Below are 25,329 nucleotides of genomic sequence, written 5' to 3' on the forward strand. Positions count from 1 at the left end.
GACTGGATGGGGCACTTGGTGCCATGGTTTAGTTGATTAGATGCTGTTGGGTGAAAGGGTTGGACTCAATGATCTCAATTCAATTCAATTCAATTCAATTCAATTCAAATCCTATTCTATTCTATTCCTATTCATAAACTGTAGTGAGCTACATCCTCATGGGGAAGTTTGGGAAGCGTGGGTCAGATGAGTGGGCAGTGAGGTGGGTTGAGGACTGGCTGAAGGACAGAGCTCAGAGGGTTGTGACCAGTGGGACAAAATCTAGTTGAAAGCCTGGAGCTACTGGTGTTCCACAACAATCAGTATTAGGTCCAGTCCTGTTCAGTACCTTCACCACTGACCTTGATGAAAAAATGAAGTGGACCCTGGAGCAGGCTTCCCAGAGAGGTTGTGGAGTCTCCTTCTCTGTGGAGAGGTTCCAAAGACACCTGGCCATTGTGATCCTGAGCAAGCAGCTGTGGGTGCCCCTGCTTTAGCAGGGGGTTGGACTGGATGATCTCCAGATGTCCCATCCAATCCCCACCATGCTGGGATTCTGTGATATACATCTAAAACCTGTAGTGGTTTATTTTAGTCCTCACTTCTCTCACTTGCCAGGAAGGTTCTGTGTGAGGTTTTCTGGCTGTTTCAAAGCTTTTGAGGCTCTCTCAGCTGGCTCTTAATTAGAAATCATGAGATGGTTTCTGTCTTTGAGAGGAGAAGAGACAGGTTGGATGGGATAAATTAAATCAGAGCTGCCTGTAGTTTATCCTGCTGACTTCCTTCACAGGTTTTGGATTTTGCTGGGGGGGATTTTTGGAGTTTGTTTTTAGTGGTTTGTTTGGTTTAGGTCGGTTGGGTGGGGTTTTTTGGCTGTTGTTGGTTTTGTTGCTTGGCTTTGGGTGTTTTGTTTGGGGTTTTCTTGTTGTCATTTGGGGTTTCTGGTTGGATTGGGCTTGGGGTTTGGGTGGGGGTTTGGAGTTAATTTTTGGGTTGGGAGGTTGGGTTTGTGTGGCTGGGTTTTTTGTTTGATGAAGTAAACCTAATTTCACTGATATTTATGGTCTGGTTGTATCTCTTGATGAAGGTCTGTGTGGCATTAACCCTTTCCCTGTCTTGTAGTACTTAATACACCCACTAGTTCAAAGCAGAAATTAGTGATGATTGGCTATAATCACTAATAAATCTGAGATGAAAATCACAGAATGGTTTGGGTTGGAAGACACCTGTAGAGTTTTTCCTTCTTGTCCACTATTCTCGTCCGTCAAGAGAAGTGTGGCCAGCAGGGCAAGGGAGGTGATCCTCCCCCTCTACTCAGCTCTGGTGAGACCCCACCTGGAGTACTACATCCAGGTCTGGAGCCCCTATTACAAGAGGGATATAGACGTGCTGGAACGTGTCCAGAGAAGGGCCATGAGGATGATCAGAGGGCTGGAGCACCTCTCCTATGAGGACAGACTGAAGGAGTTGGGGCTGTTCAGTCTGGAGAAGAGAAGGCTCTGAGGTGACCTAATTGTGGCCTTCCAGTATCTGAAAGGGGCCCACAGGAAGCCTAGGGAGGGACTTCTCAGGATCTCAGGTAGTGATAGGACTAGGGGGAATGGAATGAAGCTGGAGGTGGGGAGATTCAGGCTGGATGTGAGGAGGAGGTTCTTCCCCATGAGTGGTGAAGCCCTGGAATGGGTTGTCCAGGGAGGTGGTTGAGGCCCCATCCCTGGAAGTGTTTAAGAGCAGGCTGGATGAGGCTCTGTCCAGCCTGATCTAGTGTGGGGTGTCCCTGCCCATGGCAGGGGGGTTGGAACTGGATGATCCTTGTGGTTCCTTCCAACCCTGACTGATTCTGTGATTGTTTCCTCTGGTTTAAATGGGGCAGGTATTTGGCAGTTTCTTTGTTGTGCTAATTGCATGAGCCACTTGATGAGTGATTTTTTGTTCTTGTTATTGAATCATTTACCAGTTACCTTCTGCTGGAAGCTTCCTTACCCCACTGGATATTGGACCATCAGTCCTGAGGGTTACCTTGCTCAATATTGTATTTCTCATTCCTTTTGTAACCAGCAGTTTAAGTGTCCTGATCCCAGGGCTTTTGACTGTCCACATCCATCCTATTTTCCCCCATGAATTACTTAATTCTCTCTGGTTTTCATGTGGCTTCATTGGTGTGAACTCCAAGACAAATGTACTTGTCTTCTCTTCTACTGAATTTATCCACTGCTTTGGGGTGGTGATTACTCCTTGATGGCTTCATGATCTGATTTGATTCAGTCAATGTATCTACTAGTTTATTTGCAAGCAAGTCTAGACAGTGTAAGCTGATTAGTATTGTCAGAAATGGAGCTCCCACCCAAGCTTCACTTCCATCATAACCTGGCAGAGCTAAAACCCAGTAGGAAGCCACTTTCAGACCAGGCAGTTTCCAATAGCAAGTCACTGAATAGAATAGAATAGAATTAACCAGGTTGGAAAAGACCTTTGAGATCATTAAGTCCAACCTATCATCCAACACCATCTAATCAACTAAACCATGGCACCAAGCACCCCATCCAGTCTCTTCCTAAACACCTCCAGGGATGGTGACTCCACCACCTCCCTGGGCAGCCCATTCCAATGGCCAATCACTCTTTCTGTGAAGAACTTCCTCCCAATATCCAGCCTAAACCTCCCCTGGTGCAGCTTGAGACTGTGTCCTCTTGTTCTGTCACAGGTTGCCTCGGAGAAGAGACTGATAAGGTTAGAAAAGAGCAAATCTCCCAGATGCTGCCTCCAGTTCTGAAACACAGTAACATCTAGTGGTGCATGAAGAAGAGTGGCCAGCAGGTCAAGGGAGGTTCTGCTTCACCTCTACTATGCCCTAGAGAGACCACCAATGTAGTCCTGGGTCCAGTCCTGGGCTCCCCACTTCATGAGAGACAGGGAAATACTGGAGAGACTGGTGGAAGCTACAAAGATGCTGAGGAGCCTGAAGCATTTCTGTAAGTAGGAGAGGCTGAGAGACCTGAAGCTGTTGAGCCTGGAGAAGAGCATCCCAAGAAGGGATCTTCTCAATGCTCATCAAGAGATAAAGGACCTGTGGGGGGCAAGAGGATGGGGCCAGACTCTTCTCAGTAGTGCCCAGTGATAGGACAAGGGGCAACAGGCACAAACCGGTAGCCAGGAGGTTCCATCTTAACACGAGGAGAAACTTGTTTGGTGTGGGGGTACTGGAGCCCTGGAGAAGACTCCCCAGAGAAGCTGAGTCTCTCTCCCTGGAAAGATTCCAAAGTCACCTGGTCATTGTGATCCTGGGCAAGCTGCTGTGGGTGCCTCTGCTTTGACAGGGGTGTTGGACTGGATGATCTCCAATGTTCCCTTCCAATCCCCACCATGCCGTGCTTCATGGATTCTAACAAAGGGATGTGATGAGAGTGCCAGTAAAGAGCTGATGGGCTCAAATAAGCCCCAAACCTCTTATTTTAGCAGCCATGAGGATAAAAGTGGAGGAGGAGAAGCAGTGTGTGTGGGCTGGTGGTTCCTTCAAGGAGCTACATTAAGGGTGAGATGGCAAAATATTCTTTTGTGGGGAAAAGGTGAAAAAAGAACAAGATGTAGCAGAAAAAAGGGCAATAGAAGCTGAAGTAATAAAACATAGCCTGAACATCCACCTTTCCCTCCAGTTCTGAAGAACTCAGAGGTGATGAGTAGAGCTGTCAAAATATTTTTAACAGGAGAGTTGTGATTTATGAGGGTTTGTTTTTTATTACTTTTTTCCTCATTTTTTCCTTTTGTTTGTTTCTGTTTTGAGCACTAAAAGCACAGATTTGGTGGGGAACACTCTGGGTTTTCCTGTTCCTATCATTTTATATTGGAAAGGATGGGGAAAGTACAGATTGGTAATGTTTTCCTACATCATCCTGGAGAAACTGGCTCCTCCTGGCTTGGATGAGTGGATGCTTTGCTGGGTAAAAATATGGCTGCTGTCCAGGCCCAAAGAGTGGTGGGCAGGTCACCAGTGGTGTTCACCAGGGCTCAGTGCTGGGACCAGTTTTCTTTGATATCTTTATCAATGGTCTGGACAAGGGCATCAAGGCACCCTCAGTAAGTTTGCAGATGACACTCAATTGGGTGGGAGTGTTGATATGCTGAAAGGTAGGAGGGTCCTACAGGCCAGGCTGGATCAATGGGCCAAGGCTAATAGGATGAGGTTCAATAGGGTCACAGCCTGCTTAGCCTGGAGAAGAGGAGGCTCAGGGGAGACCTTATTGCCATCTACCTGAAGGGAGGTTGTAGCCAGGTAGGGGTTGGTCTCTTGTCCCAGGCAACCAGCACCAGAATAAGAGGACACAGTCCCAGGTCCAGGGAGGTGGTGGAGTCACCATCACTGGAGGTGTTTAGGAAGAGACTAGATGGGGTGCTTGGTGCCATGGTTTAGTTGATTAGATAGTGTTGGATGATGGGTTGGACTTGATGATCACAAAGGTCTCTTCCAACCTGGTCTGGTCTGGTCTATTCTATATTCTATATTCTATATTCTATATTCTATATTCTATATTCTATATTCTATATTCTATATTCTATATTCTTTAGCAATCCCATGAATGTTCCAGGCTTGGGGCAGAGTGGATGGAGACTTCTCTGTGGATTAGAACCTGAAGGTGTTTGTTGAAAGCAGCTGAAGATGAGCCAGTGTGTGCCTGAGTGGCCAAGAATGTCACCAGCATCCTGGCCTGGATCAGCAACATTGTGGCCAGCAGGAGTAGGGAAATGATTGTCCCCATGTAACAGGTGCTGGTAAGGACATACCTTGTATGTTTGGTTCAGTTTTAGGCCCCTCACTCCAAGAAGGACACTGAGGGGCTGGAGCAGGTCCAGAAAAGGGCAACAATGATGGTGAAGGGTCTGGAGAACAGGTCTGGTGAAGAGCAGCTGAGAGCCCTGGGGTTGTTTAGTCTGAAGAGTAGGAGGCTGAGAGGAGAACCTCATTGCTTTCTACAGCTCCCTAAAAGGAGGTTGGAGCCAGGTGGGGGTCAGCCTCTTCTCCCTAGTATCAGGTGATGGAATGAGAGGAAATGTCCTGAAATTGTGCCAGGGATGATTTAGGTTGCACATCATTAGGAACAATTTCTTCCCTGCAAGAGTGGTCAGGCATTGGAACAGGCTGCCCAGGGAGGTGGTGGAGTCACCATCCCTGGAGGTGTTCAAGAAATGTGTGGACATGGTGGTGTTGGGTTGGTGGTTGGACTTGATCTTAGAAGTCTTTTTCAACCCAAACTGTTGCGTGCTTCTCTGTATCTTATGCTTTGTTATGCTATCAGCCTCTCCAGCACGGAAGGTGAAAGAGAACACAGAGGCTGCTGCCATTTCTGCCTCTGTTCCATGGGCTCAAAGTTTTGGCCAGGAAAGAAAAAAATAAAATATTACTTCCCTTTCTGCAGGAGAGAAGTTGGCTATTGGCAAAAAAAAAAAATCCCATTTTCCAAGCAGCTCTATTCAAACAGAAGCTGCAGACCCACAGATTAATTGCACTAATTACATGCTTGCAGCCACCGTGCTGTTCCCTGTGGCAGCCTGCAGAGAGAGAAGCCCAGGCTGTGAACCTGAAAGCTGCTTCTTGGGCAAAGTGCCCAAATCACTAGATGCAGGCTGACAAACCCACCTAGCTCTCCAAGGAGATGTTCTGCTGCTAGTAAATAACAGGTACTGTCATGAAATCCTTCAGCAGGCTGCATAATTGGTGAATCTTCTGTCCTTTCATGAAAGGAGAAAAGTGTTTATTCCACTCTGCAGGGAGTAAGCCCTTGCACCTGTGCAGGCAAGGGGTGACCTGCTGGACAGCAGCTCCATGAAGAAGGATTTGGGAGTGCTGTGGGATAAGAAGTTCCCCATGAGCCAGCTACATGCTCTCAAAGTCAAGAAGGCCAATAGTCTCTGGGAGTGCATCAAGAAGAGTGTGACCAGCAAGTCCAGGGAGGTTCTCCTTCCCCTCTACTTTTTGCTAGGCAATGTCTGGGGTCCTGGGTCCAGTTCTGGGCTCCCCAGTTCAAGAGTGACAGGGAACTACTGGAGAGAGTCCAGTGGAGGCTACAAAGATGCTGATGGGTTGGGGGCATCTCTGTGAGGAGGAAAGGCTTAGAGACCTGGGGCTGTTGACCCTGGAGAGGAACAGCTTGTGAGGGGACCTTCTCAATGCTTAGCAGGAGCCAAAGGACCTGTGGAGGGCAAGAGGATGGGACCAGACTTTTCCCAGTGGTGCCCAGGGACAGAAGAAGAGGCAGCAGGCACAAACTGAAAACCAGGAGATCCCACATGAAGATAAGGAGAAACCTCTGGAATCTCCTTCTGTAGAGATTCTGTGAAGAAACTCCAGCACCACCTGGCCATTGTAATCCTGGGCAAGCTGCTGTGGATGCCCCTGCTTGAGCAGGGACTGGTAAGTTCCAGAGCTCCTTTCCACGCTCCGTCATCCTGGGACTACACTGTTGAAGATGAAATAAGTAGGAGAAGGTTTCCCATTTCTCACTCCTCAGGCCCAGGCTTGGCTGCATGTCTGTCTCTGCAGTTCCTCACTGTTTCACTCAGCCACCAGAATGAACTCTTCCCACCAAGAGTGTGTTTTTAATGTATTCAGAAGAGGGTTAGTATTTGACCATGCTTCACTCCTGACCTTTTCAATATTCTGTATTTTGCTGGAGCAGCCACTTTGTCCAGTCCCCAAAGGTTAGTGGGATGTGGTGTGTAAACACAGGACAGTTGGAGAAGCCAAGTAATCAAAGTGCACTTGCACAGCAAAGGTCAGCAGCCTCCTGCTCACTCTATTATTATACACAACATTAATTTCAAGAACTCATAGACAGAAGCTTGCATGGAGAAGGCAATTGGGTGCCAAATATAAATGTCTTCTTTGTAAATAATAACAGCAGAGCAAGATTACCTGTGAAATCACAGAATGGTAGGGGGCCTTGGGAGATTGAGTGTAACCTCCCTACCAAGGCAGGTTCATCCAGAGAAGGTCACACAAAACACATCAAGGAGGGTTTGGAATGTCTCCAGAGCTGGACACTCCCCCACCTCTTTGGGCAGCCTGCTCCAGGGCTCAGTCACTCTTAAATTAAAGAATTTCCTCCTCATAAAAGAAGTTTAGAGAAAACTTCTTATGTTCCAGTTTGTGTCCCTTGTTCCTTGTCCTGTCACTGGGCACCACTGAAAAATGCCTGGTCTCATCCTCCTGACACCCACACTGTAAGTATTGATGAAATCTCCCCCTCAGTCTGCTCTTCTCCAGAGTAAAAAGCTCCAATTCTCTCAGTCTTTCCTCCTATGGTGTGGAAAAGCAGTGACCTGGGAGAGGATGGTGGTGATGTGGTCTTTAAGGAGCTGTATAAACAGTGTGGAAGTGTGATTTGTGTCAGCAACAGTGTGGCAATAATTGTCCCCTTGGACTTGGCACTGGTGAGGCTGCATTTGAGTATTGGCTTCAGTTTTGGGCCCTTCACTCCAAGAAAGACATTTGAGGGGCTGGACCAGATCCAGACAAGGGCAATGAAGCTGGTGGAGGGTCTGGAGAACAGGTCTGGTGAGGAGCAGCCAAGGGAACCCAGGTTGTTAAGTCTGGAGAAAAGGAGGCTGAAGGGAGACCTCCTGGCTCTCTACAACTCCCTGAAGAGAGGTTGGAACCATTAGGGCTCACATGCAAAAAGTGACAGAACGAGAGGAAATGACCTTGAGTTGCACCAGGGGATGTTTAGGTTAAACACAGAATCATAGAATCACAGAACATGAGGAACAATTTCTCCCCCAGCAGGGTTGGGGCCATTTCATGGTTTAATGGCCATGGTGGTTGATGCTCTTAGAGGCCTTTGTCAACCAAAACAATTCTATGAGTAATCTTCTCTAAATTCATTCTTCTCCATTACAGTATTCACTGTGCTCACTCCTGCTAGCAGAAAACCAACATTATTCTGTAGGAACTGAAATCCCTCCTTGCTCTGCATGGACCTGCCCAAAGCTCCTCACCAGGCAGACAGTGTGTTAAGGGCTGAACTCTTACTTTGTGTTCATGACAACACCAGGAAATCACCTCAGGTCTACCTAGGACTAATCCTTCCCTCTCATCCATATAATATGCTTTCAGAGGTCTGCTGCTTCCCCCTTCCTTGCAGCTTCTTGTGTGGTGCTTCAGAAGGAGACGCAGGATTAATCCTCTCATGCATGTGAGGTATTCTTAGAGCTCTGCTGCTTCTCCCTTCCTTTCAGCTTCTTGTGTGGTGCTTCAGAAGGAGACATAGGATTAATCCTCTCATTCATGTGAGGTGTTTTCAGAGCTCTGCTGCTTCCCTCTTCCTTGCAGCTTCTTGTGTGGTGCTTCAGAAGGAGACTGTATCACACCACCTGCAGCTGGGTATCAAACACTGATCAGTGTTTAGTTTCCACGTTAAAATTGCAACTGAGACAGCAGAATGGCAGTAAAACAGCTGACTTCTGCTCTGCAGAGGGAGGCTCTGAATGCAAACTGAACCAGTTTGTGTGTGGCAGTATGGAGGCTGCAGCAAAGTTGAACTGGGAGGACGTGCTGACACCTCATCAGGCTGTGCTACCATACAGGGAGAACAGACCAGGCTGGAGAACTGGGTGGAGAAGCACCTCATAAAGTTCAAAAAGGACAAGTGTAGGGTCCTGAACCCCTGCACCAGAACAGCTGAGGGGTGACTTCCTGGGAAGCAGCTCTGCAGAGAAGGACTCTGTGCCTGTTCCCCCTTGTTCTGTCACTGTGAACCACTGACAAGAGTCTGGCCCCAGACTGCTGAGCAGTGAGAGGATGCCTTCTCCAGGCACCTCTTCTCCAGGCTCAACAGCCACAGGGCATTCAGCCGTTCCTTCCCACAGAGATGTTCCAGGCTTGCCATCATCTTGCCAGCCTCCACTGACCCTTTCTGAAGTACAGGGCAGGTTTGCACAGCCAGGGGCTGCTTCTAGCAAGATGAAGCGCATGGAGAGACTTCCTGCCAAGGGCTGGGCTGCAGAAAGGCTCTGCCTGAGACTTGCTCCTTTGCACACCAAGGGCACTGCCATGGCTTGTGCCTCATCTGTTTGTCTTGAACTGGAGTTTGTCCAGAACTGGACCCAGGACTCCAGATGTGGCCTCACTATGGCAGACTAGAGGTGGAGGAGAACCTCTCTTGACTTGCTGGCCACACTCTTTTTCATACACTTCAGGAGAACATTGGACTTCTATTCTATTCTACGAGGGCACATTGCTGGATCATGCGGAACTTGTTCCCCAGCACTGCCAAGTCCTTCTCCTTAGACCTTCTACCAAGCAGGTCACCCCTCACCTGTACTGGTGCAGGGGACTGTTCCTCCCCAGGTGCAGGACACTGCACTTGACCTTGTTGAACTTCATGAGGTCACAGAATCACAGAATCACCAAGTTTGGAAGAGACCTCAAAGATCATCAAGTCCAACCTGTCACCACAGATCTCATGACTAAACCATGGCACCAAGTGCCACGTCCAGTCCCCACTTGAACACCTCCAGGGATGGTGACTCCACCACCTCCCTAGCCAGCACATTCCAATGGCTAACAACTCTCTCTGTAAGAACTTTCTCCTTATCTCAAGCCTAAACTTCCCCTGGTGCAGCTCGTGACTGTGTCTTCTTGTTCTGGTGCTGGTTGCCTGGGAGAAGAGACCAACCTCCTCCTGGCTACAACCTCCCTTCAGGTAGTTGTAGACAGCAATAAGGTCTCCCCTGAGCCTCCTCTTCTCCAGGCTAAGCAATCCCAGCTCCCTCAGCCTCTCCTCATAGGGCTTGTGCTCAAGGACTCTCCCCAGCCTTGTTGCCCTTCTCTGGACACATTCAAGTGTCTCAATGTCCTTCTTAAACTGAGGGGCCCAGAACTGGACATAGGACTCAAGGTGTGGCCTAACCAGTGCAGAGTACAGGGGCACAATGACTTCCCTGCTCCTGCTGACCACACTATTCCTAATGCAGGCCAGGATGCCATTGGCCTTCTTGGCCACCTGGGCACACTGCTGGCTCATGTTTAGGCAGCTGTCAATCAGCACCTCCAGGTCCCTTTCTCTTTGGCAGCTCTCCAGCCACTCTGACCCCAGCCTGTAACTCTGCATGGGGTCGTTGTGGCCAAAGTGCAGCACCTGGCACTTGGATTTGTTGAATGCCATCATGTTGGACTCTGCCCATCTGTCCAGTTGGTCAAGGTCCCCCTGCAGAGCCCTTCTGCCCTCTAACAGATCAACAGCTGCTCCAAACTTTGTATCATCTGCAAATTTGCTGATGACTGACTGTATCCCCTTATCCAGATCATCAGTGAAGATATTATAGAGGATGGGGACCAGCACTGATCCCTGGGGGACGCCACTAGTGGCTGGCTGCCAGCTGGATGTGGCACCATTCTTTACACTCAGCTCTCTCACCTGAGTGTCGGTCCAGCCTGAAGTGGTGTCAGCCACTGCTCTCAGTTTGGTATCATCAGCAAACTGTCTGAGGGTCTACTCAGTCCACACTGATGAAGATGTTGAGCCCAGCTGACCCTGCAGCCCAGGATGGTGGAAAAAGCACATTGGTCAGGCATCTGTTTGCAAAGGACATTTGAGAGCTGTTTGATCCTGTGGTCTCTGCTGTCAGGATGATTGCACTGAGGAGTTATTTGGAGCTGATACTGTCAGTGTTTACAACCCATAATGATCCATCATGCTCAGCACTATCAGCAGCAGTGCTGAAGGAACATATTTTTCTGCCTTTCTTCACTCACACACATTTTCCTGGAAAAGGGAGTGTTTTTTCATGCAGAATTTTCCACTTCTCTCTCTCTGCTGCACATGTGCTGAGCGACATCAAGAGCAGGGCTGTGAAGCAGATAAAACCTGGCCATATGTTTCCTTTATGAGCCTGCAGCCCATCCCATCTGGCCCGGGCTTCTCAGCAAGTAGGAGCAACCTGAAGACTTCTCCACACTCTACAGGCTGGAGGAAGTGCTCTTTAGTCTACCAGTAGGACCAGTGCCTGGGGCAAGGATGCTACAGGGAAGCAGCTGCTCCTCTTCGGCAGCTTCTCACCTCAGGAGATGTTCTCTCTCCAAGCATGGGATAACTTTAGTTGCTGTTCTGGAGCCAGTATATAGCCAAAGCTGGGTCTGCTCTGATGCTGTTTTTCATAGGATTCCAACATGTTGAGAGTCAAAAGTGATCTCTAGAGATCATCCAGTCTAACCCCTCTGCTAAAGCAGAGGCACCCACAGCAGCTTGCCCAGGATCAAAATGGCCAGGTGGCTTTGGAATCTCTGAAGGGGAAGAGACTTCACAACTTCTCTGGACAGTCTTCTCCAGGGCTCCAGTACCCTCACACCAAGGAATTTTCTGCTCATCTTTAGGTGGAACCTCCTAGGTTCCAATTTGTACCTGTTGCCCCTTGTCCTATCACTCAACACCCCTGACAAGAGTCTGGCCCCATCCTCTTGCCCCCCACAGGTCCTTTATCTGTTGCTGAGCATTGAGAAGATCCCCCATGTGCTTGCTCTCCCCCAGGCTCAATTTTCCCAGATCTCTCAGCCTTTACTTCTCACAGAGATGTTCTAGGCCTGTCAGCATCTTCCCAACCTCCACTGGACTCTCTCCAGTAGCTCCCTGTCTCTCTTGAAGTGGGGAGTCCAGAACTGGACCCAGGACTCCAGATGTGACCTCTCTAGGGCAGAGTAGGTAGGGAGGAGAACCTTTGTCAACCTGCTGGCCATATTCTTCTTCATGCACCCCAGAAGATCACTGGCCTTCTTTGTCATGAAGGCACATTGTTGGCTCATGATGAATTTCTTGTCCCCCAGCACTCTCAGGTCCTTCTCCATTGAGCTGCTTTTCAGCAGGTCACCCCTTATCTGCACTGTTGAGTGGTTGTACTCATCTACAAGTACCTGAAGGGAGGTTGTAGCCAGATGGGGGTTGTTCTCTTCCTCCAGGCAACCAGCACCAGAACAAGAGGACACAGTCTCAAGCTGTGCCAGGGGAGGTTTAGGCTGGATGTTAGGGAGAAGTTCTTCACAGAAAGAGTGATTGGCCATTGGAATGTGCTGCCCAGGGAGGTGGTGCAGTCACCATCACTGGAGGTGTTTAGGAGGAGACTGGATGGGGTGCTTGGTGCCATGGTTATTTGATTAGACGGTTTTGGATGATAGGTTGAACTCGATGATGTTGAAGGTCTCTTCCAACCTGGTCTGGTCTACTCTACTCTACTCTACTCTACTCTACTCTACTCTACTCTACTCTACTCTACTCTACTCTACTCCTATTCTATCCTATCCTATCCTATCCTATCCTATCCTATCCTATCCTATCCTATCCTATCCTATCCTATTCCATTCCATTCCATTCCATTCCATTCCATTCCATTCCATTCCATTCCATTCTCTCCATAGACACTTGCACTGGAGCTGACCAGTGAACTGATGCAATTAGATAGGTGAAGATCCATCAATTTTCATCACCTGGAAAGCCATTGATCTTTTCCTTTGCTGGCATCGAATTCCTGTGCCTTTGGGACAGAATGGTGCATTCCAGCAAGCCAGCTTAACCATAGGTAAGAAGCTGCTTTCATTCCTAATGTAAAATTCTTTGCATTGCACTGCAGCCTTCCCTCGTTTGCGTCGGTTCTTAATGAAGGACATTTTAAGGCTGGAGTCTTGTTTTCTTGCTTTATTAAAAAGCATTAAAAATATGGCTCATAAAATATAGATGGGCTGTTGAACTTTTGCTGTTGCTGCAGGGAGGGATAAATCCTCAGCATGAGAGAAAGCCAAAGAGAAATAAAACTGCAGCTTGCAGCATCTTGATAGCTCATAGTGAGCCAAGACCTGCTCCAACTGCTCTTGTTCTTTTGGCGTTCCTCCCTATGGTGGGGGTGGTCCATGCTGGGTGACATCTTCTGGCTGCCACAAAGGGGCACATGTGACAATGGAATGTCCCTTTCTGAATGTCAGGGCAGTTTGCACAGGCAGAGGCTGCTTCCAGCAGGGAAAAGCTGATGGGAAGAGTTTCTGACAAGAGCTGGACTGCACAATGGCTCTGCTTGAGACTTGCTCCTCTGCATACCAAGGACACACAGCTTGTGCCCCACCTTGGGGGGCAGGAAGGCAGAGGTGGCAACTGTGGGGAGGAGTGGCCAGGACAGGTGATCCTCAACTGCCCAGTAAAGGATTGCAACCCATGGATGGCATCTACAGGAGATGTGGTTCAGAGGGATGTGCTTTAGTGGTGACCTGGCAGTGCTGGCTTAATGGCTGGACTTGGTGATCACAGAAGCATAAGAATGGTTTGGGTTGGAGAGGATCTCTAGTCCAACTTCCTATGCAGTAAGCAGAGGCATGCTCAACTAGATCAGGTTTCCCAGATCCCTGTTGAGCCTCACCTTGAGTATCTCCAGGGATGATGGGGCCTCAACCACCTCCCTAGACAACCTGTTCCAGTGTTCCACCACCCTCATGGTAAAGAACTTCTTCCGAACATCCAGACTAAATCTACTCTTGTCCAGTTTGAAACCACTGCTCTTCATCCTATCACTACAGTCCTTTGGAAACAGTCCTTCTCCATCCTTCTTGTAGGCCCCCTTCCAGTACAGGAAGGTTGCTATCAGGCCTCCCTGGAGCCTTCTCCAGGCGGAACAACCCCAGCTCCCTCAGCCTGCCTTCATAGTAGAGGTTTTCCAGCTCCCTGATAATTTTTGTGGCCCTCCTCTGGACCTGCTCCATCAGGTCCATGTCCTTCCTGTACTGAAGGCTCCAGACCTGGACACAGTATTCCAGGTGAAGTCTCACCAGAGTAAAGTGGCAGAATCTCCCCTCTCAATCTGCTGGCAACACTTCTTTTGATGCAGCCCAGGATGTGATTTACCTTCTGGGCTGCAAGTGCACACTGTCTGCTCATGTCCAGCTTCTCTTAAAGGTTTCTTCCAATGTCAATGACTCTGTGACTCTGTTCTGTTGTCCTGTACATGTGGAAACAAACCTATACATGCCTATAACTTATTCTCACTGTCTCAAATACTTTCTTTTGGCAGGGCTCTGCACAGTCCCCCACTGGCCATCACACACCTCCTGCAGATGCTTTTGCCTTAAGGTCAGCATCTCTGATGATCCTGAGCATGGCCAATCATCCCTTTCATTGATCTCATTCCCTGGGACTCAGAGGAGCAGCTCTTTAAATCAAGGGTGTACTTTTCACTAGCAGGACCTTCAGCTAAGGCCTGAAATGGTGCCTGAGGAGGTTTCAGTTGGGTACTAGGAAAAAAAAGTCTTTCTTGCAAGAGTGGTCAGGCAGTGGAACAGGCTGCACAGGGAGGTGATGGAGTCACTGTCCCTGGAGGTGTTCAAGAAATGTGTGGACATGGCACTTGGGGACATGGTCTAATGGCCATGGTGGTGTTGGATTGATGGTTGGACTGCATGATCTTAGAGGGCTTTTGCAACACAAACAATTCTGTGATTCTAAGGCTGAGCCACCCACCACTATTATTAGTTCTTGCAGCCTGCTCCTTGCTCTTCTTTCTCAACCCACTTTATGGAGAAAATGTGGCTCCTTATTCTCTTAGAAGGGAGATAGACAAATAAAGGTGAACACAGTTATTAACTTGAGCCCTCTGCTATTTGCACATCTAGGTCTGAGGCTTACCGAGTGGAGCTGAGTCTCCAAGGAGATGAGGTAGCTCTCAAGTCAACATTGACAATTCCAAAGCTGGTGTGGGAAGTGGTATCTGTCTCATTAGATGAGAGACATAGACCTGCCGGAATGGGTCGAGCGGAGGCCACAAAGACGATCTGCGGGCTGGAACACCTCTCCTACGATGACAGGCTGAAAGAATTAGGGCTGTTCAGCCTGGAGAAGGCTCCAGGGAGACCTTGGAACTGTGTTTCAATATCTGAAGGTGACCTGCAGGAGGGCTGGGCAGGGACCGTTTAGAAAGGCCTGTGGTGACAGGACATGGGGCAACAGAGCAGGGTAGATTTAGGTTGGACATTAGGAGGAAGGTCTTCATAATGAGAATGGTGTAACACTGGAACAGGTTTCCCAGAGATCACAGAATATTGGGGATTGGAAGGGACCTCGAAAAATCACCTAGTCCAACCCCCCTGCCAGAGCAGGATCACCTGTACCAGATCACACGGGAACCTATCCAGGTACATTTTGAATGTCCTGAGAGAAGGAGACTCCACAACCTCTCTGGGCAGCCTGCTCCAGGGCTCTGTCATCTTCACAATGGAAAAGTTTTTCCTTATGTTCCTGTGGTACCTCCTAACATCCATCTTGCACCCACTGCCCCTGGTCTTATCATTGCAATTATTCAGAAGATCCTGGCTCCATCCTCCTGACATTCAGCCTTCACATCTTTATGAACATGAATGAGGTCACCTTTCAGTCTTCTCTTCTCCAAACCAAGGAGCCCCAGCTCCCTCAGCCTTTTCTCAGAAGGGAGATGTTCTACCCCCTTTATCATCTTTGTGGTTCTGTGCTGGATTCTTTCAAGCAGCTCTCTATCCTTTTTGTACTGAAGGGCCCAGAACTGGACACCATACTCTAGATGTGGCCTCACCAGGGCAGAGTAGAAGGGGAGGAGAACCTCTCTTGACCTACTAGCCACACTCCTTCCACACATTCCAGGATGCTCTTGGCCTTCTTGTCCACAAGGACACATTGCTTGCTCATGGTCATTCTGTTGCCCCTTTTCCCTGCACTGCTCTCCAACAGGTCAGTCCCCAACCTATACTGCTCTATGTGGTTGTTCTTTCCCAGATGCAAGACTCTACAACTTTCCCTGATGTGGTTGAGGCCCCATCCCTTGAATCATTCAAACTCAAACTTGACAGGCCCCTGAGCAACCTGCTCCAGTTGGAGATATCCCTGCTGACTGCAGGGGGGTTGGACAAGATGACCTTGGAGGGTCTCTTCCAACCTAATGCAATCTGTGATGCTGTGCTTTAAAAATAGGCATGAGTCCTTCATGCTACAGCTTTTGGAATGTGTTTAGTCTGCATAAGATACAGGTCATCAACCTTTGAATGGTTCTGCGAGAAGCCCACGTCTGCAGTCCTAGCTGTACAGTTACTGTTTCTCCAGCTCCAAGACTGACAATCTTGCTTTGAATGTCAGAAACAATGGAAAATAATAGAAGCCACAGCTCTCATCAAAGTGTTGAGAGCGTAGCAGGGTCAAGCACTGTCAGTGTGAGGGATTTCTTCAGAAGACAGAAGATGTTTACTTAGCCGTGAGAAAGGTTAGGAGGACAGCTGTAGAGAAATGTGGTGGTCCATTAAGCAGGTGTTGCAGGTAATAGCTTTAACACACATAGAGGAAAAAAGCTGATGAATAAATGATGTAGATTTTAGAGATGAGTACAGAGAAAGGCGTTAGTAGATTCAGATCTGTCCATCAGATGATTTGGGAAGGTCCCTGGGAAGCTGTTGAGCATTCAGCACAATCTCCTCTCAAATCAATGAAAGTTTTGGGTTCTGCTGGGTCCTGACTAACCTTTTATCTAACCATTGAAAGATTTTACCTGGAAAGCAGTAAAAAAGTCTTAATCTGAATTTAACCCCACCTACTGCCCAGAGAGTTTGTTGAATCATAGAATTAATAAGGTTGGAAGAGACCTCAAAGATCATCAAGTCCAACCTGTCACCACAGACCTCATGACTGCTAAACCATGGCACCAATTGCCACATCCAATCCCCTCTTGAACACCTCCAGGGATGGTGACTCCCCCACCTCCCTGGGCAGCACATTCCAATAGCCAACAACTCTCTCTGTGAAGAACTTTATCCTCACCTTGAGCCTAAGCTTCCCCTGGCACAGCTTGAGGCTGTGTCTTGTTCTGGTGCTGGTTGCCTGGGCTGTGGAGAGATTCCAAAGGCACATGGCTGTTGTGATCCTGGACAAGCTGCTGTGAGTGCCTCTGCTTTAGCAGTGATGGGGTTGGACTGGATGATCTCCAGAGGTCCCTTCCAACCCCCACCATGCTGGGATTTTGGGATTCCAGCCAGGCTGTAAGGGGTGAAAAATATCCACTTATTTACAAAAGTTCTTCCTGAGGGTGGAGTGACTCAGGGCAACCTCAGAAATTATGCAAACCCCCAAAAGTTGTAGAAATGATTATTTTATCTCTTAATTGCATTCTTATATATGGAATTATAGAATTACAGAATAGTTGTCAGTGGAAAATATTTTTAAGATCGTCAAGTCCAATCTGGAGAATGGAAGACTCCAGGGAGACCTTAGAGCAGCCTTCCAGTACCTGAAGAGGTTACAAGAAAGTTGGGGAGGGACTTTTTGCAAGGGCTTGTGGTGATAGGATGAGGGGCAGTGGCTTTGAGCTGGAAGAGGACTGGAGATTAGGAAGAAATTATTTGCAGTGACAGTGGTGAGACACTGGAACAAATTGCTGAGGGAGGCTGTGGATAACGCCTCCCTGGAGGTGTTCAAGGCCACATTGGATGAGGCCTTGAGCAGCCTGGTCTACTGGAAGGTATCACAGTATCACCAAGGTTGGAAGAGACCCCAAAGATCATTGAGTCCAACCTGTCACCACAGACCTCATGACTAGACCATGGCACCAAATGCCAGGTCCAGTCCCCTCTTGAACACCTCCAGGGATGGTGACTCTACCACCTCCCTATGCAGCACATTCCAATGACGAATGACTCAGTGAAGAACTTTCTCCTCACCTCCAGCCTAAACTTCCCCTGGTGAAGCTTCAGACTGTGTCCCCTTGTTCTGGTGATGGTTGCCTGGGAGAAGAGACCAACCCCCTCCTGGCTACAATCACCTTTCAGGGAGTTGTAGACAGCAATGAGGTCACCCCTGAGCCTCCTCTTCTCCAGGCTAAACAATCCCAGCTCCCTCAGCCTCTCCTCACAGGGCTTGTGTTCAAGGCCTCTCCCCAGCCTTGTTGCCCTTCTCTGGACATGTTCAAGTGTTTCGATGTCCTTCCTAAACTGAGGGGCCCAGAACTGGAAACAGTACTCAAGGTGTCTCTGTCCATGGCAGGGGGGTTTGGAGCTAGGTGACCTTCAAGGTTCCTTCAACCTAAACCACTCTGTGATTCTGTAATTACTTAAATCTGTCAGACTTGGTGCTAAACCATGTTCCTCAGCACCACCTCTCTGTGTCTTCTAAGCACCTCCTGGGATGAGGATTCAACCACCTCCATGGGGAGCATGTTTCAGTCTTTGAGAACCCTTTCAATGAAGAAGTTTTTTCTAATACCCAACCTATACCTCCCCTGATGCGACATGAGGGCATTTCCTCTTGTCCCATCACTTGCTCCTGACCAACCCCCACCTCACTGTAACTTGCACATAAAATTCAGCATTGACATCATCTGCCTGGTTCCTGTGAAAATGAATAATATTTGATGATATGTCTGCAGCAGAACTTTATTAAATAAGATTTTTCAGGCTAATTAAACCATTTCAGGATTTGGGCTTCCTGTCACCCAAAGATAAGTCTGAAGTATAAAAATGAGGCAACAGCCAGAGAAATGGAGACTGTATTTATAGAGGATTTTGGAACTGCTCTATTGTTTTAATGTCAGATCTCTTTTCTTTTATGATAGACTTTAAAGTGAGGAGAAAAAAATAAATGCAAGGAGCAGTTGCTGGGAAATGTGAAACTGAACCATTTCATAAAACATCAAATTGCAAGTTGTAAATGTATTAGAGATGGTAAAGAGAAGATAGAGCATGGTCATCCAAGTCTCATAAACCCCAAATATGCACAGATAACAACCAACCTTGAGTATTATTTGAGCCAGCAACTTGCTCTCATGGCCAAGAAGGCAAATGGTCTCCTGGGGGGCATGAAAAGGAGTGAGGCCAGCAGGTAAAGGGAGGCTTTTCTGCCACTCTATGCTGACTTCGTGAGGACATAAATGGAGTCCTGGGTAGAGTTCTGGACTCCTCACTTCAAGAGAGACAGGAAACTGTTGGAGTGAGTCTAGTGGAGGCTGGGAAGATGCTGGCAGGCCTGGAGTATCTCTGTGAGGAGGAAAGGCTGAGAGACCTGGGGTTGTTGAGCCTGGAGAAGAGTAGCTGAGAGGGGATCTCCTCAATGCTCAGTGAGAGCTAAAGGACCTGTGGAGGACAAGTGGATGGGGTCTGACTCTTGTCAGTGGTGCCCAGGGGCAGGACAACGGGCAATGGGCACAAACTGGAACCCAGGAAGTTCCACATGAAGATGAGGAGAAACTTGTTTGGTGTGAGGGTGCTGGAGCCCTGGAGCAGGCTGCTCAGAGAAGTTATGGAGTCTACTCTGGAGAGATTCCAAAGCCACCTGGAAAGCTGCAGTGGGTGCCCCTGCCTTTGGACTGGATGGTCTTCAGAGGTTCTTTTCAATCTGGACTTCCAGTATCTTAAGGAGGCCTACAAGAAAGCTGGGAAGGAACTTTTTAAGGTGTCAGTTAGTGATAGGACTAGGGGGAATGGAACAAAAATAGAAATGGGTTGATTCAGATTGGATGTTAGGAAGAGATTCCTCACTGTGAGGGTGGTGAGACACTGGCACAGGTTGCCCAGGGAGGTGGTGGAAGCCTCATCCCTGGAGGTTTTTAAGGCCAGGCTGGGTGTGACAGGCTGGATGTGACTCTGAGCAACTTGATCTTCTGTGAGGTGTCCCTGCCCATGGCAGGGGGGTTGGAACTAGATGATCCTTGAGGTCCCTTCCAACCCTAACAATTCTGTGAACCTCATCATGCTGGGATTTGGGTATTTTGTCTTTGTCTTTCTGTGAGAAACCTTTCAGTGTGAGCCTGCAGGCAGGAAACACCTCAGTTAAACAATGACATCTTTAATTAAAAAGAATAATTGTAGAGAGACAGTTGTTGGAAGAGGCAGGGTTTCTCTTTCACAGACTGCTTTTACAGGTATTTTTCTTCTATGCAGAGCTCATTTACAGCCCGCTTCTTCTTCTCTGCTTCATCTTTTAGTCGCCCTTCCTGCCTGTGTTTGTATGTCACTGACCTAGCACCAGTGCAGTGATTTGTAGCTCTATAAAAAGTCCTGAAATTAAAACAAAAATGGTATGACTGGGTTTTTTTAACCTTTTCTTCTTTGTTTTAACATTGGGTTAGCTCAGTGATCCAGCTCCAGTGTGACCTCATAAACTAGGAAAGAAGCCATGAACTGTGTCCCAGAGCAAGGATGACTGGACATGAAGGGATTGTCTTACAGGTGGTGTAAACCAACACAGTCTTTGGTTCTCAGCTCACTCGTGTTCCAGTCCCTACTACTGGTGGAATGGAATGGAATGGAATGGAATGGAATGGAATGGAATGGAATGGAATGGGAATAGAATAGAATAGACCAGACCAGACCAGGCCAGACCAGACCAGACCAGACCAGGTTGGAAGAGACCTTTGAGATCATCGCGTCCAACCTACCACACAACACCACCCAATCAACTAAACCATGGCACCCAGCACCCCATCAAGTCTCTTCCTAAACATCTCCAGTGATGGTGACTCCACCACCTCCCCGGGCAGTCCATTCCAATGGCCAATCACTCTTTCTATGAAGAATTTCTTCCTCACATCCAGTCTGAACCTCCCCTGGCACAGCTTGAGACTGTGTCCTCTTGTTCTGGTGCTGGTTGCCTGGAAGAAGAGACCAACCCCCACCTGGCTACAACCTCCCTTCAGGTAGTTGTAGAAAGCAATGAGGTCTCCTCTGAGCCTCCTCTTCTCCAGACTAAGCATCCCCAGCTCCCTCAGCCTCTCCTCATAGGGCTGTGCTCCAAACCCCTCCCCAGCTTCGTTGCCCTTCTCTGGACACGCTCCAGCAACTCAACATCTTTCCTAAACTGAGGGACCCAGAACTGGACACAGGACTCCAGGTGTGGCCTAACCAGTGCAGAGTACAGGGGCACAATGACTTCCCTGCTCCTGCTGGCCAAAGGTAGTAAAGGTTGATTGCTCACTGGTGTTCAAAATCAGACTTCTGTGACAGGTTCACCTGCCAGCATTCCACATTTTAATAGAAATCTCCCAATTTTGTCTTTCTGACATTGCTGCTGTCACCATATCAAGCATGGCTCAGTGCACTGTCAGTGTCTTCTGCTAGAAAATATTGAAAGGAGCCGGAGAAGATGTAATTAGGTAATTAGTGATGTCAAGGAATTTATCACTTTAAGCTTTGAAATCCAAGATCACCACACCAAAAGGTCTTGGGAGTTAGAGGCAATGATGTATTTAAACACTGAGAAGACAGAATATCTTGTGCATCAGCATCAGCATGGGATGGAGTGATATTAAGTGATGAAACTTCTAAGGAGTTATAATTGGCTGAAGTTCTTCTACATGTCCAAGACCATTGCAGGGCTGGAGAAGATCCAGAGAAGGGCAATGAAGCTGCTGAAGGGCCTGGAGAAAAGGTTTGGTGAGGAGCAGAGGGATCTTGTTGTTCAGCCTGGAAAAAAGGAGGCTCAGGGAAGACTTTCTGGCTCACTACAGTTCCCTGAAAGGAGGTTGGAACCAGGTGAGGGTTGGTCTCTTCTCCCAAGAAACAAGTGACAGGACAATAGGAAATGGCCTGAAGTTGCCCCAGGGAAGGTTTAGTTTGGACATGAGGAACAATTTCTTCCCCAAAATGACTGTCAAGGCCTCGTTCAGGATGCCCAGGGCAGTGGTGAAGTCCCCATCCCTGGAGGGGTTTCAAAGCTGTGGAGGTGTGGAGCTGAACATCACTGAAAAAAATCTGTCCCCATTCTCTTGATCCCTACCCCTTAGATATTGAGAAGAGAGGGAAAGGGAAGATCAAACGGGAACATCCCTATATATATGCTAAGGACATGCTTACAACCTGTAGTCAGTCTCTACTCAGTTATTCAGGATTCCTTTCTCCCTCCCATGTGAACTCACTCTCTGACTTCTAGGGGTACCTGTGCAGATGATCCTGAGCCAAACCACGACCTGATCCTTTCTCCAGGATACATCTCCTGAGCCTGTGATATTCCTGTCTCAAACCCCACAGTGCAGGCTCTATTTTTATCCTCCGCTTTTAAGGAACCATGGTTGTCTCCCTCATTTATTCATGAAATGGCTTATTCTCCTGTCTTACAGTGCCACAGTTAGTTTCCATCACCTCAGTGAGCACACACATCGTCACACCACTGCATGCTTTGAGCTGGGTCAGAAAACCAGCTCTCCTTATTTTCAAATGGATCAGAGGTTTGGGCAGGATGCAGCAACTTTTGTTAGCCCAGTGAATGGTGAGAGTGAGGAGCGGTTCTGCAAGTCCTCATGGATGCTAGCACAAAGCGTTGGAGCTCTGCAAGCTATCACCCTTTACAGAATACAGAATAAATCAGGTTGGAAAAGACCTTTGAGATCATCCAGTCCAACCTATCACCCAGCACCATCTAATCAACTAAACCGTGGCACCAAGCACCCCATCCAAGTCTCCTCCTAAACACCTCCAGTCATGGTGATTCTACCACCTCCCTGGGCAGCACATTCCAATGGCCAATCTCTCTTTCTGTGAAGAATTTCTTCCTAACACCCAGCCTAAACTTCCCCTGGTGCAGCTTGAGATTGTGTCCTCTTGTTCTGGTGCTGCTTGCCTAGGAGAAGAGACCAACCCCCACCTGGCTACAACCTCCCTTCATGTAGTTGTAGAGAGCAATAAGGTCTCCTCTGAGCCTCCTCTTCTCCAGGCTAAGCAACCCCAGCTCCCTCAGTCTCTCCTCATAGGGCTTGTGCTCCAAACCTCTCCCCAGCTTTGTTGTCCTTCTCTGGACATGTTTCAGCAACTCAACATCTTTCCTAAACTGAGCGGCCCAGAACTGGACACAGGACTCCAGGTGTGGCCTAACCAGTGCTGAGTATATGGGGCAGAATGATCTCCCTGCTCCTGCTGGCCTCACTGTTCCTGATACAGGCCAAGATGCCATTGGCCTTCTTGGCCACCTGGGCACACTGCAGGCTCAGGTTCAGCCTACCATCAACCAGCACCCCCAGGTCCCTCTCTGCCTGGCTGCTCTCCAGCCACTCTGACCCCAGCCTGTAGCACTGCCTGGGGTTGTTGTGGCCAATGTGCAGCACCTGGCACTTGGATGTGTTAAATCTCATGCCCTTGGACTCTGCCCTTTGGTCCAGCCTGTCAAGGTCCCTCTGCAGAGCTCTCCTGCCCTCTAACAGATCAACATTTACCCCCAGTTTGGTGTCATGTGCAGATTTACTGATGATGGACTCAATCCCCTCGTCCAGGTCATCAATAAAGGCATTGAATATGATGGGGCCTTGATCCTGGGGACAGCAATGCTCTGGTTATCATTTTCTTATTCCATCTCCAGCACCCTTTAGCTGCCCACTTGTGCTGTTTGGGCTGTCCCTGCTCTGTGCTCTCCTGCCCATGCCCCTGGACATGGTGGCCTGTGGAGTTAGAATCATAGAAGTTTTGAGGTGGGAAGAGACCTTTGAGAGCATCAGGTCCATCACACCCTTTAGGCCTTGCTGAGCATTGATCAGATCCCTCTCAGGCTGCTCTTCTCCTGGCTTGACATCCCCAGGTCTCTCAGCCTTTCCTCCTCACAGAGATGCTCCAGGCCCATCAGCATCTCTGGAGCCTGTCCTGGACTCTATCCAGTACTTCCCTGTCTCTCTTGAACTGAGTAGCCCAGAATTGGACCCAGGAATCCAGACGTTGCCTCACCAGGGCAGTGTAGATGGGGAGAAGAACCTTTCCAACATGCCAACCTCACTCTTCTTCATGCCTCCAGAAGACCATTTGCCTTCTTGATCATGAGGTCACACTGCTGGCTCATGGGGAACTTGTCCACCAGAGCTCTCAGGTCCTTCTCCTCAGCCTGTATCCTCACAAATGGGGCAAAAAGCACTCCATGTAGCGTCACCACAGCAATAACTCTTTTCCTGAGAAAGCTGGTTCCAGTACCCTTGTTTCTGATGGAAACAAGCTATAACTCCTCAGGACATGCCAGCACCATGCTCCTGACACATTCATGAATTGCAAATAAAAGGTGGGCTCTGGAAATGTTATGTTCTTTTCATCTTTTTTTTTTGTTTTGTTTTTTTCTTCAACCTGGAACAGAGAAGGCTGTGAGGTGACCTTAGAGCTGCATTTTAATTACTGAAGGGGACCTACAGGAAGGCTGGGAAGGGACTGGTTAGAAGAGTAACTGGCCTTTGGAATGGGCTGCCCAGGGAGGTGGTGGAGCCACCATCCCTGGAGGTGTTCAAAAAAAGGATTGGATGTGGCACTTGAAGCCATAGTTTAGTTAGTCATGAGGTGTTGGGTGACACGTTGGACTTGATGATCTCTGATGCCTTTTCCAACCTTATTGATTCTATGATTCTATGACTTGTGGTGATAGGATGAGGTGCAATGATTTGCAACTGGAGCAGGGTCGATTTTGGTTGGACATTAGGAGGAAGCTCTTCACAAGGAAGGTGGTGAAATGATGGAACAGATTGCCCAGAAATGTGGTGGAGGCCCCATCCCTGGAGGCATTCAAAGTCAAACTTGATGGGCCCTGATCAAGCTGATCCAGTTAGAGATGTCCCTACTGACTGCAGGTGGAGTTGGACAAGATGACCTTTGAGGGTCCCTTCCAAACCATTGCAGTCTGTGATTCTGTGAAAATACAAACAGCTTTACTTGGAGCTGTGCAAAGTTCTCCTGCTATCCTCTAGGAGTGGGAATCACACCAGTAGGTGGAATACTGTATTTTGTTTATTTTGCCCACCCCAGGAGAGATTTGTGTCCTTTTGCAACTCCACAAGAGAGATGCCCATGAAGCACAGCATGTTTGGAGCACGTTACACCAGAGGTCTTTTGTAGAGCACCCAGCTTTCCACATTGCCGAGAGAAGGCTGAAGCCAATTGATTGAGAGTTATCTGGGGGAATCTGTCACTGCTGCAGGCAGGCTCTGCCATGAGCTCCGGGCACTTTGTTTCCCATCGCTGGGTGTCCAATTATCTAAAAATTGATGTATTTCATGTCACCCTTGTCTAGGAAACACTTCCAATAGTAGCCCATTAGAAGGAGAAAAGGAGAAGTGTGCAGGTTTTATAGCCAGTCTGGGGCAGCTGAAGGATACAAATGGGACAGTGCCGAGTCCCCAGAACAAATGAGCAGAGGGAGCAGTGCTCTGTCCTCCCGCAATGTGTCATCACTCACTGCAGCAAGTTCGCTTTAATGGTATCCACTTCAATTTACCTCCCAGAAAAAGGACATCTCGACAAGATGTCAGCCTTGTGCTCCATTTGAAGGGCTGTGGGACCCTCTTGTCAAGGGACAAGACTGGGCTGGCCACCAGAGGAGTGCCAGAGGCTCTCCATGAAGCCCTTTGCCTGCCAAAAGGGAAGAA

Source organism: Melanerpes formicivorus, unplaced genomic scaffold, assembly GCF_026170545.1.
Source record: "Melanerpes formicivorus ecotype bairdi unplaced genomic scaffold, bMelFor1.0.p_v2 SCAF_136, whole genome shotgun sequence".
Classification (NCBI taxonomy): domain Eukaryota; kingdom Metazoa; phylum Chordata; class Aves; order Piciformes; family Picidae; genus Melanerpes; species Melanerpes formicivorus.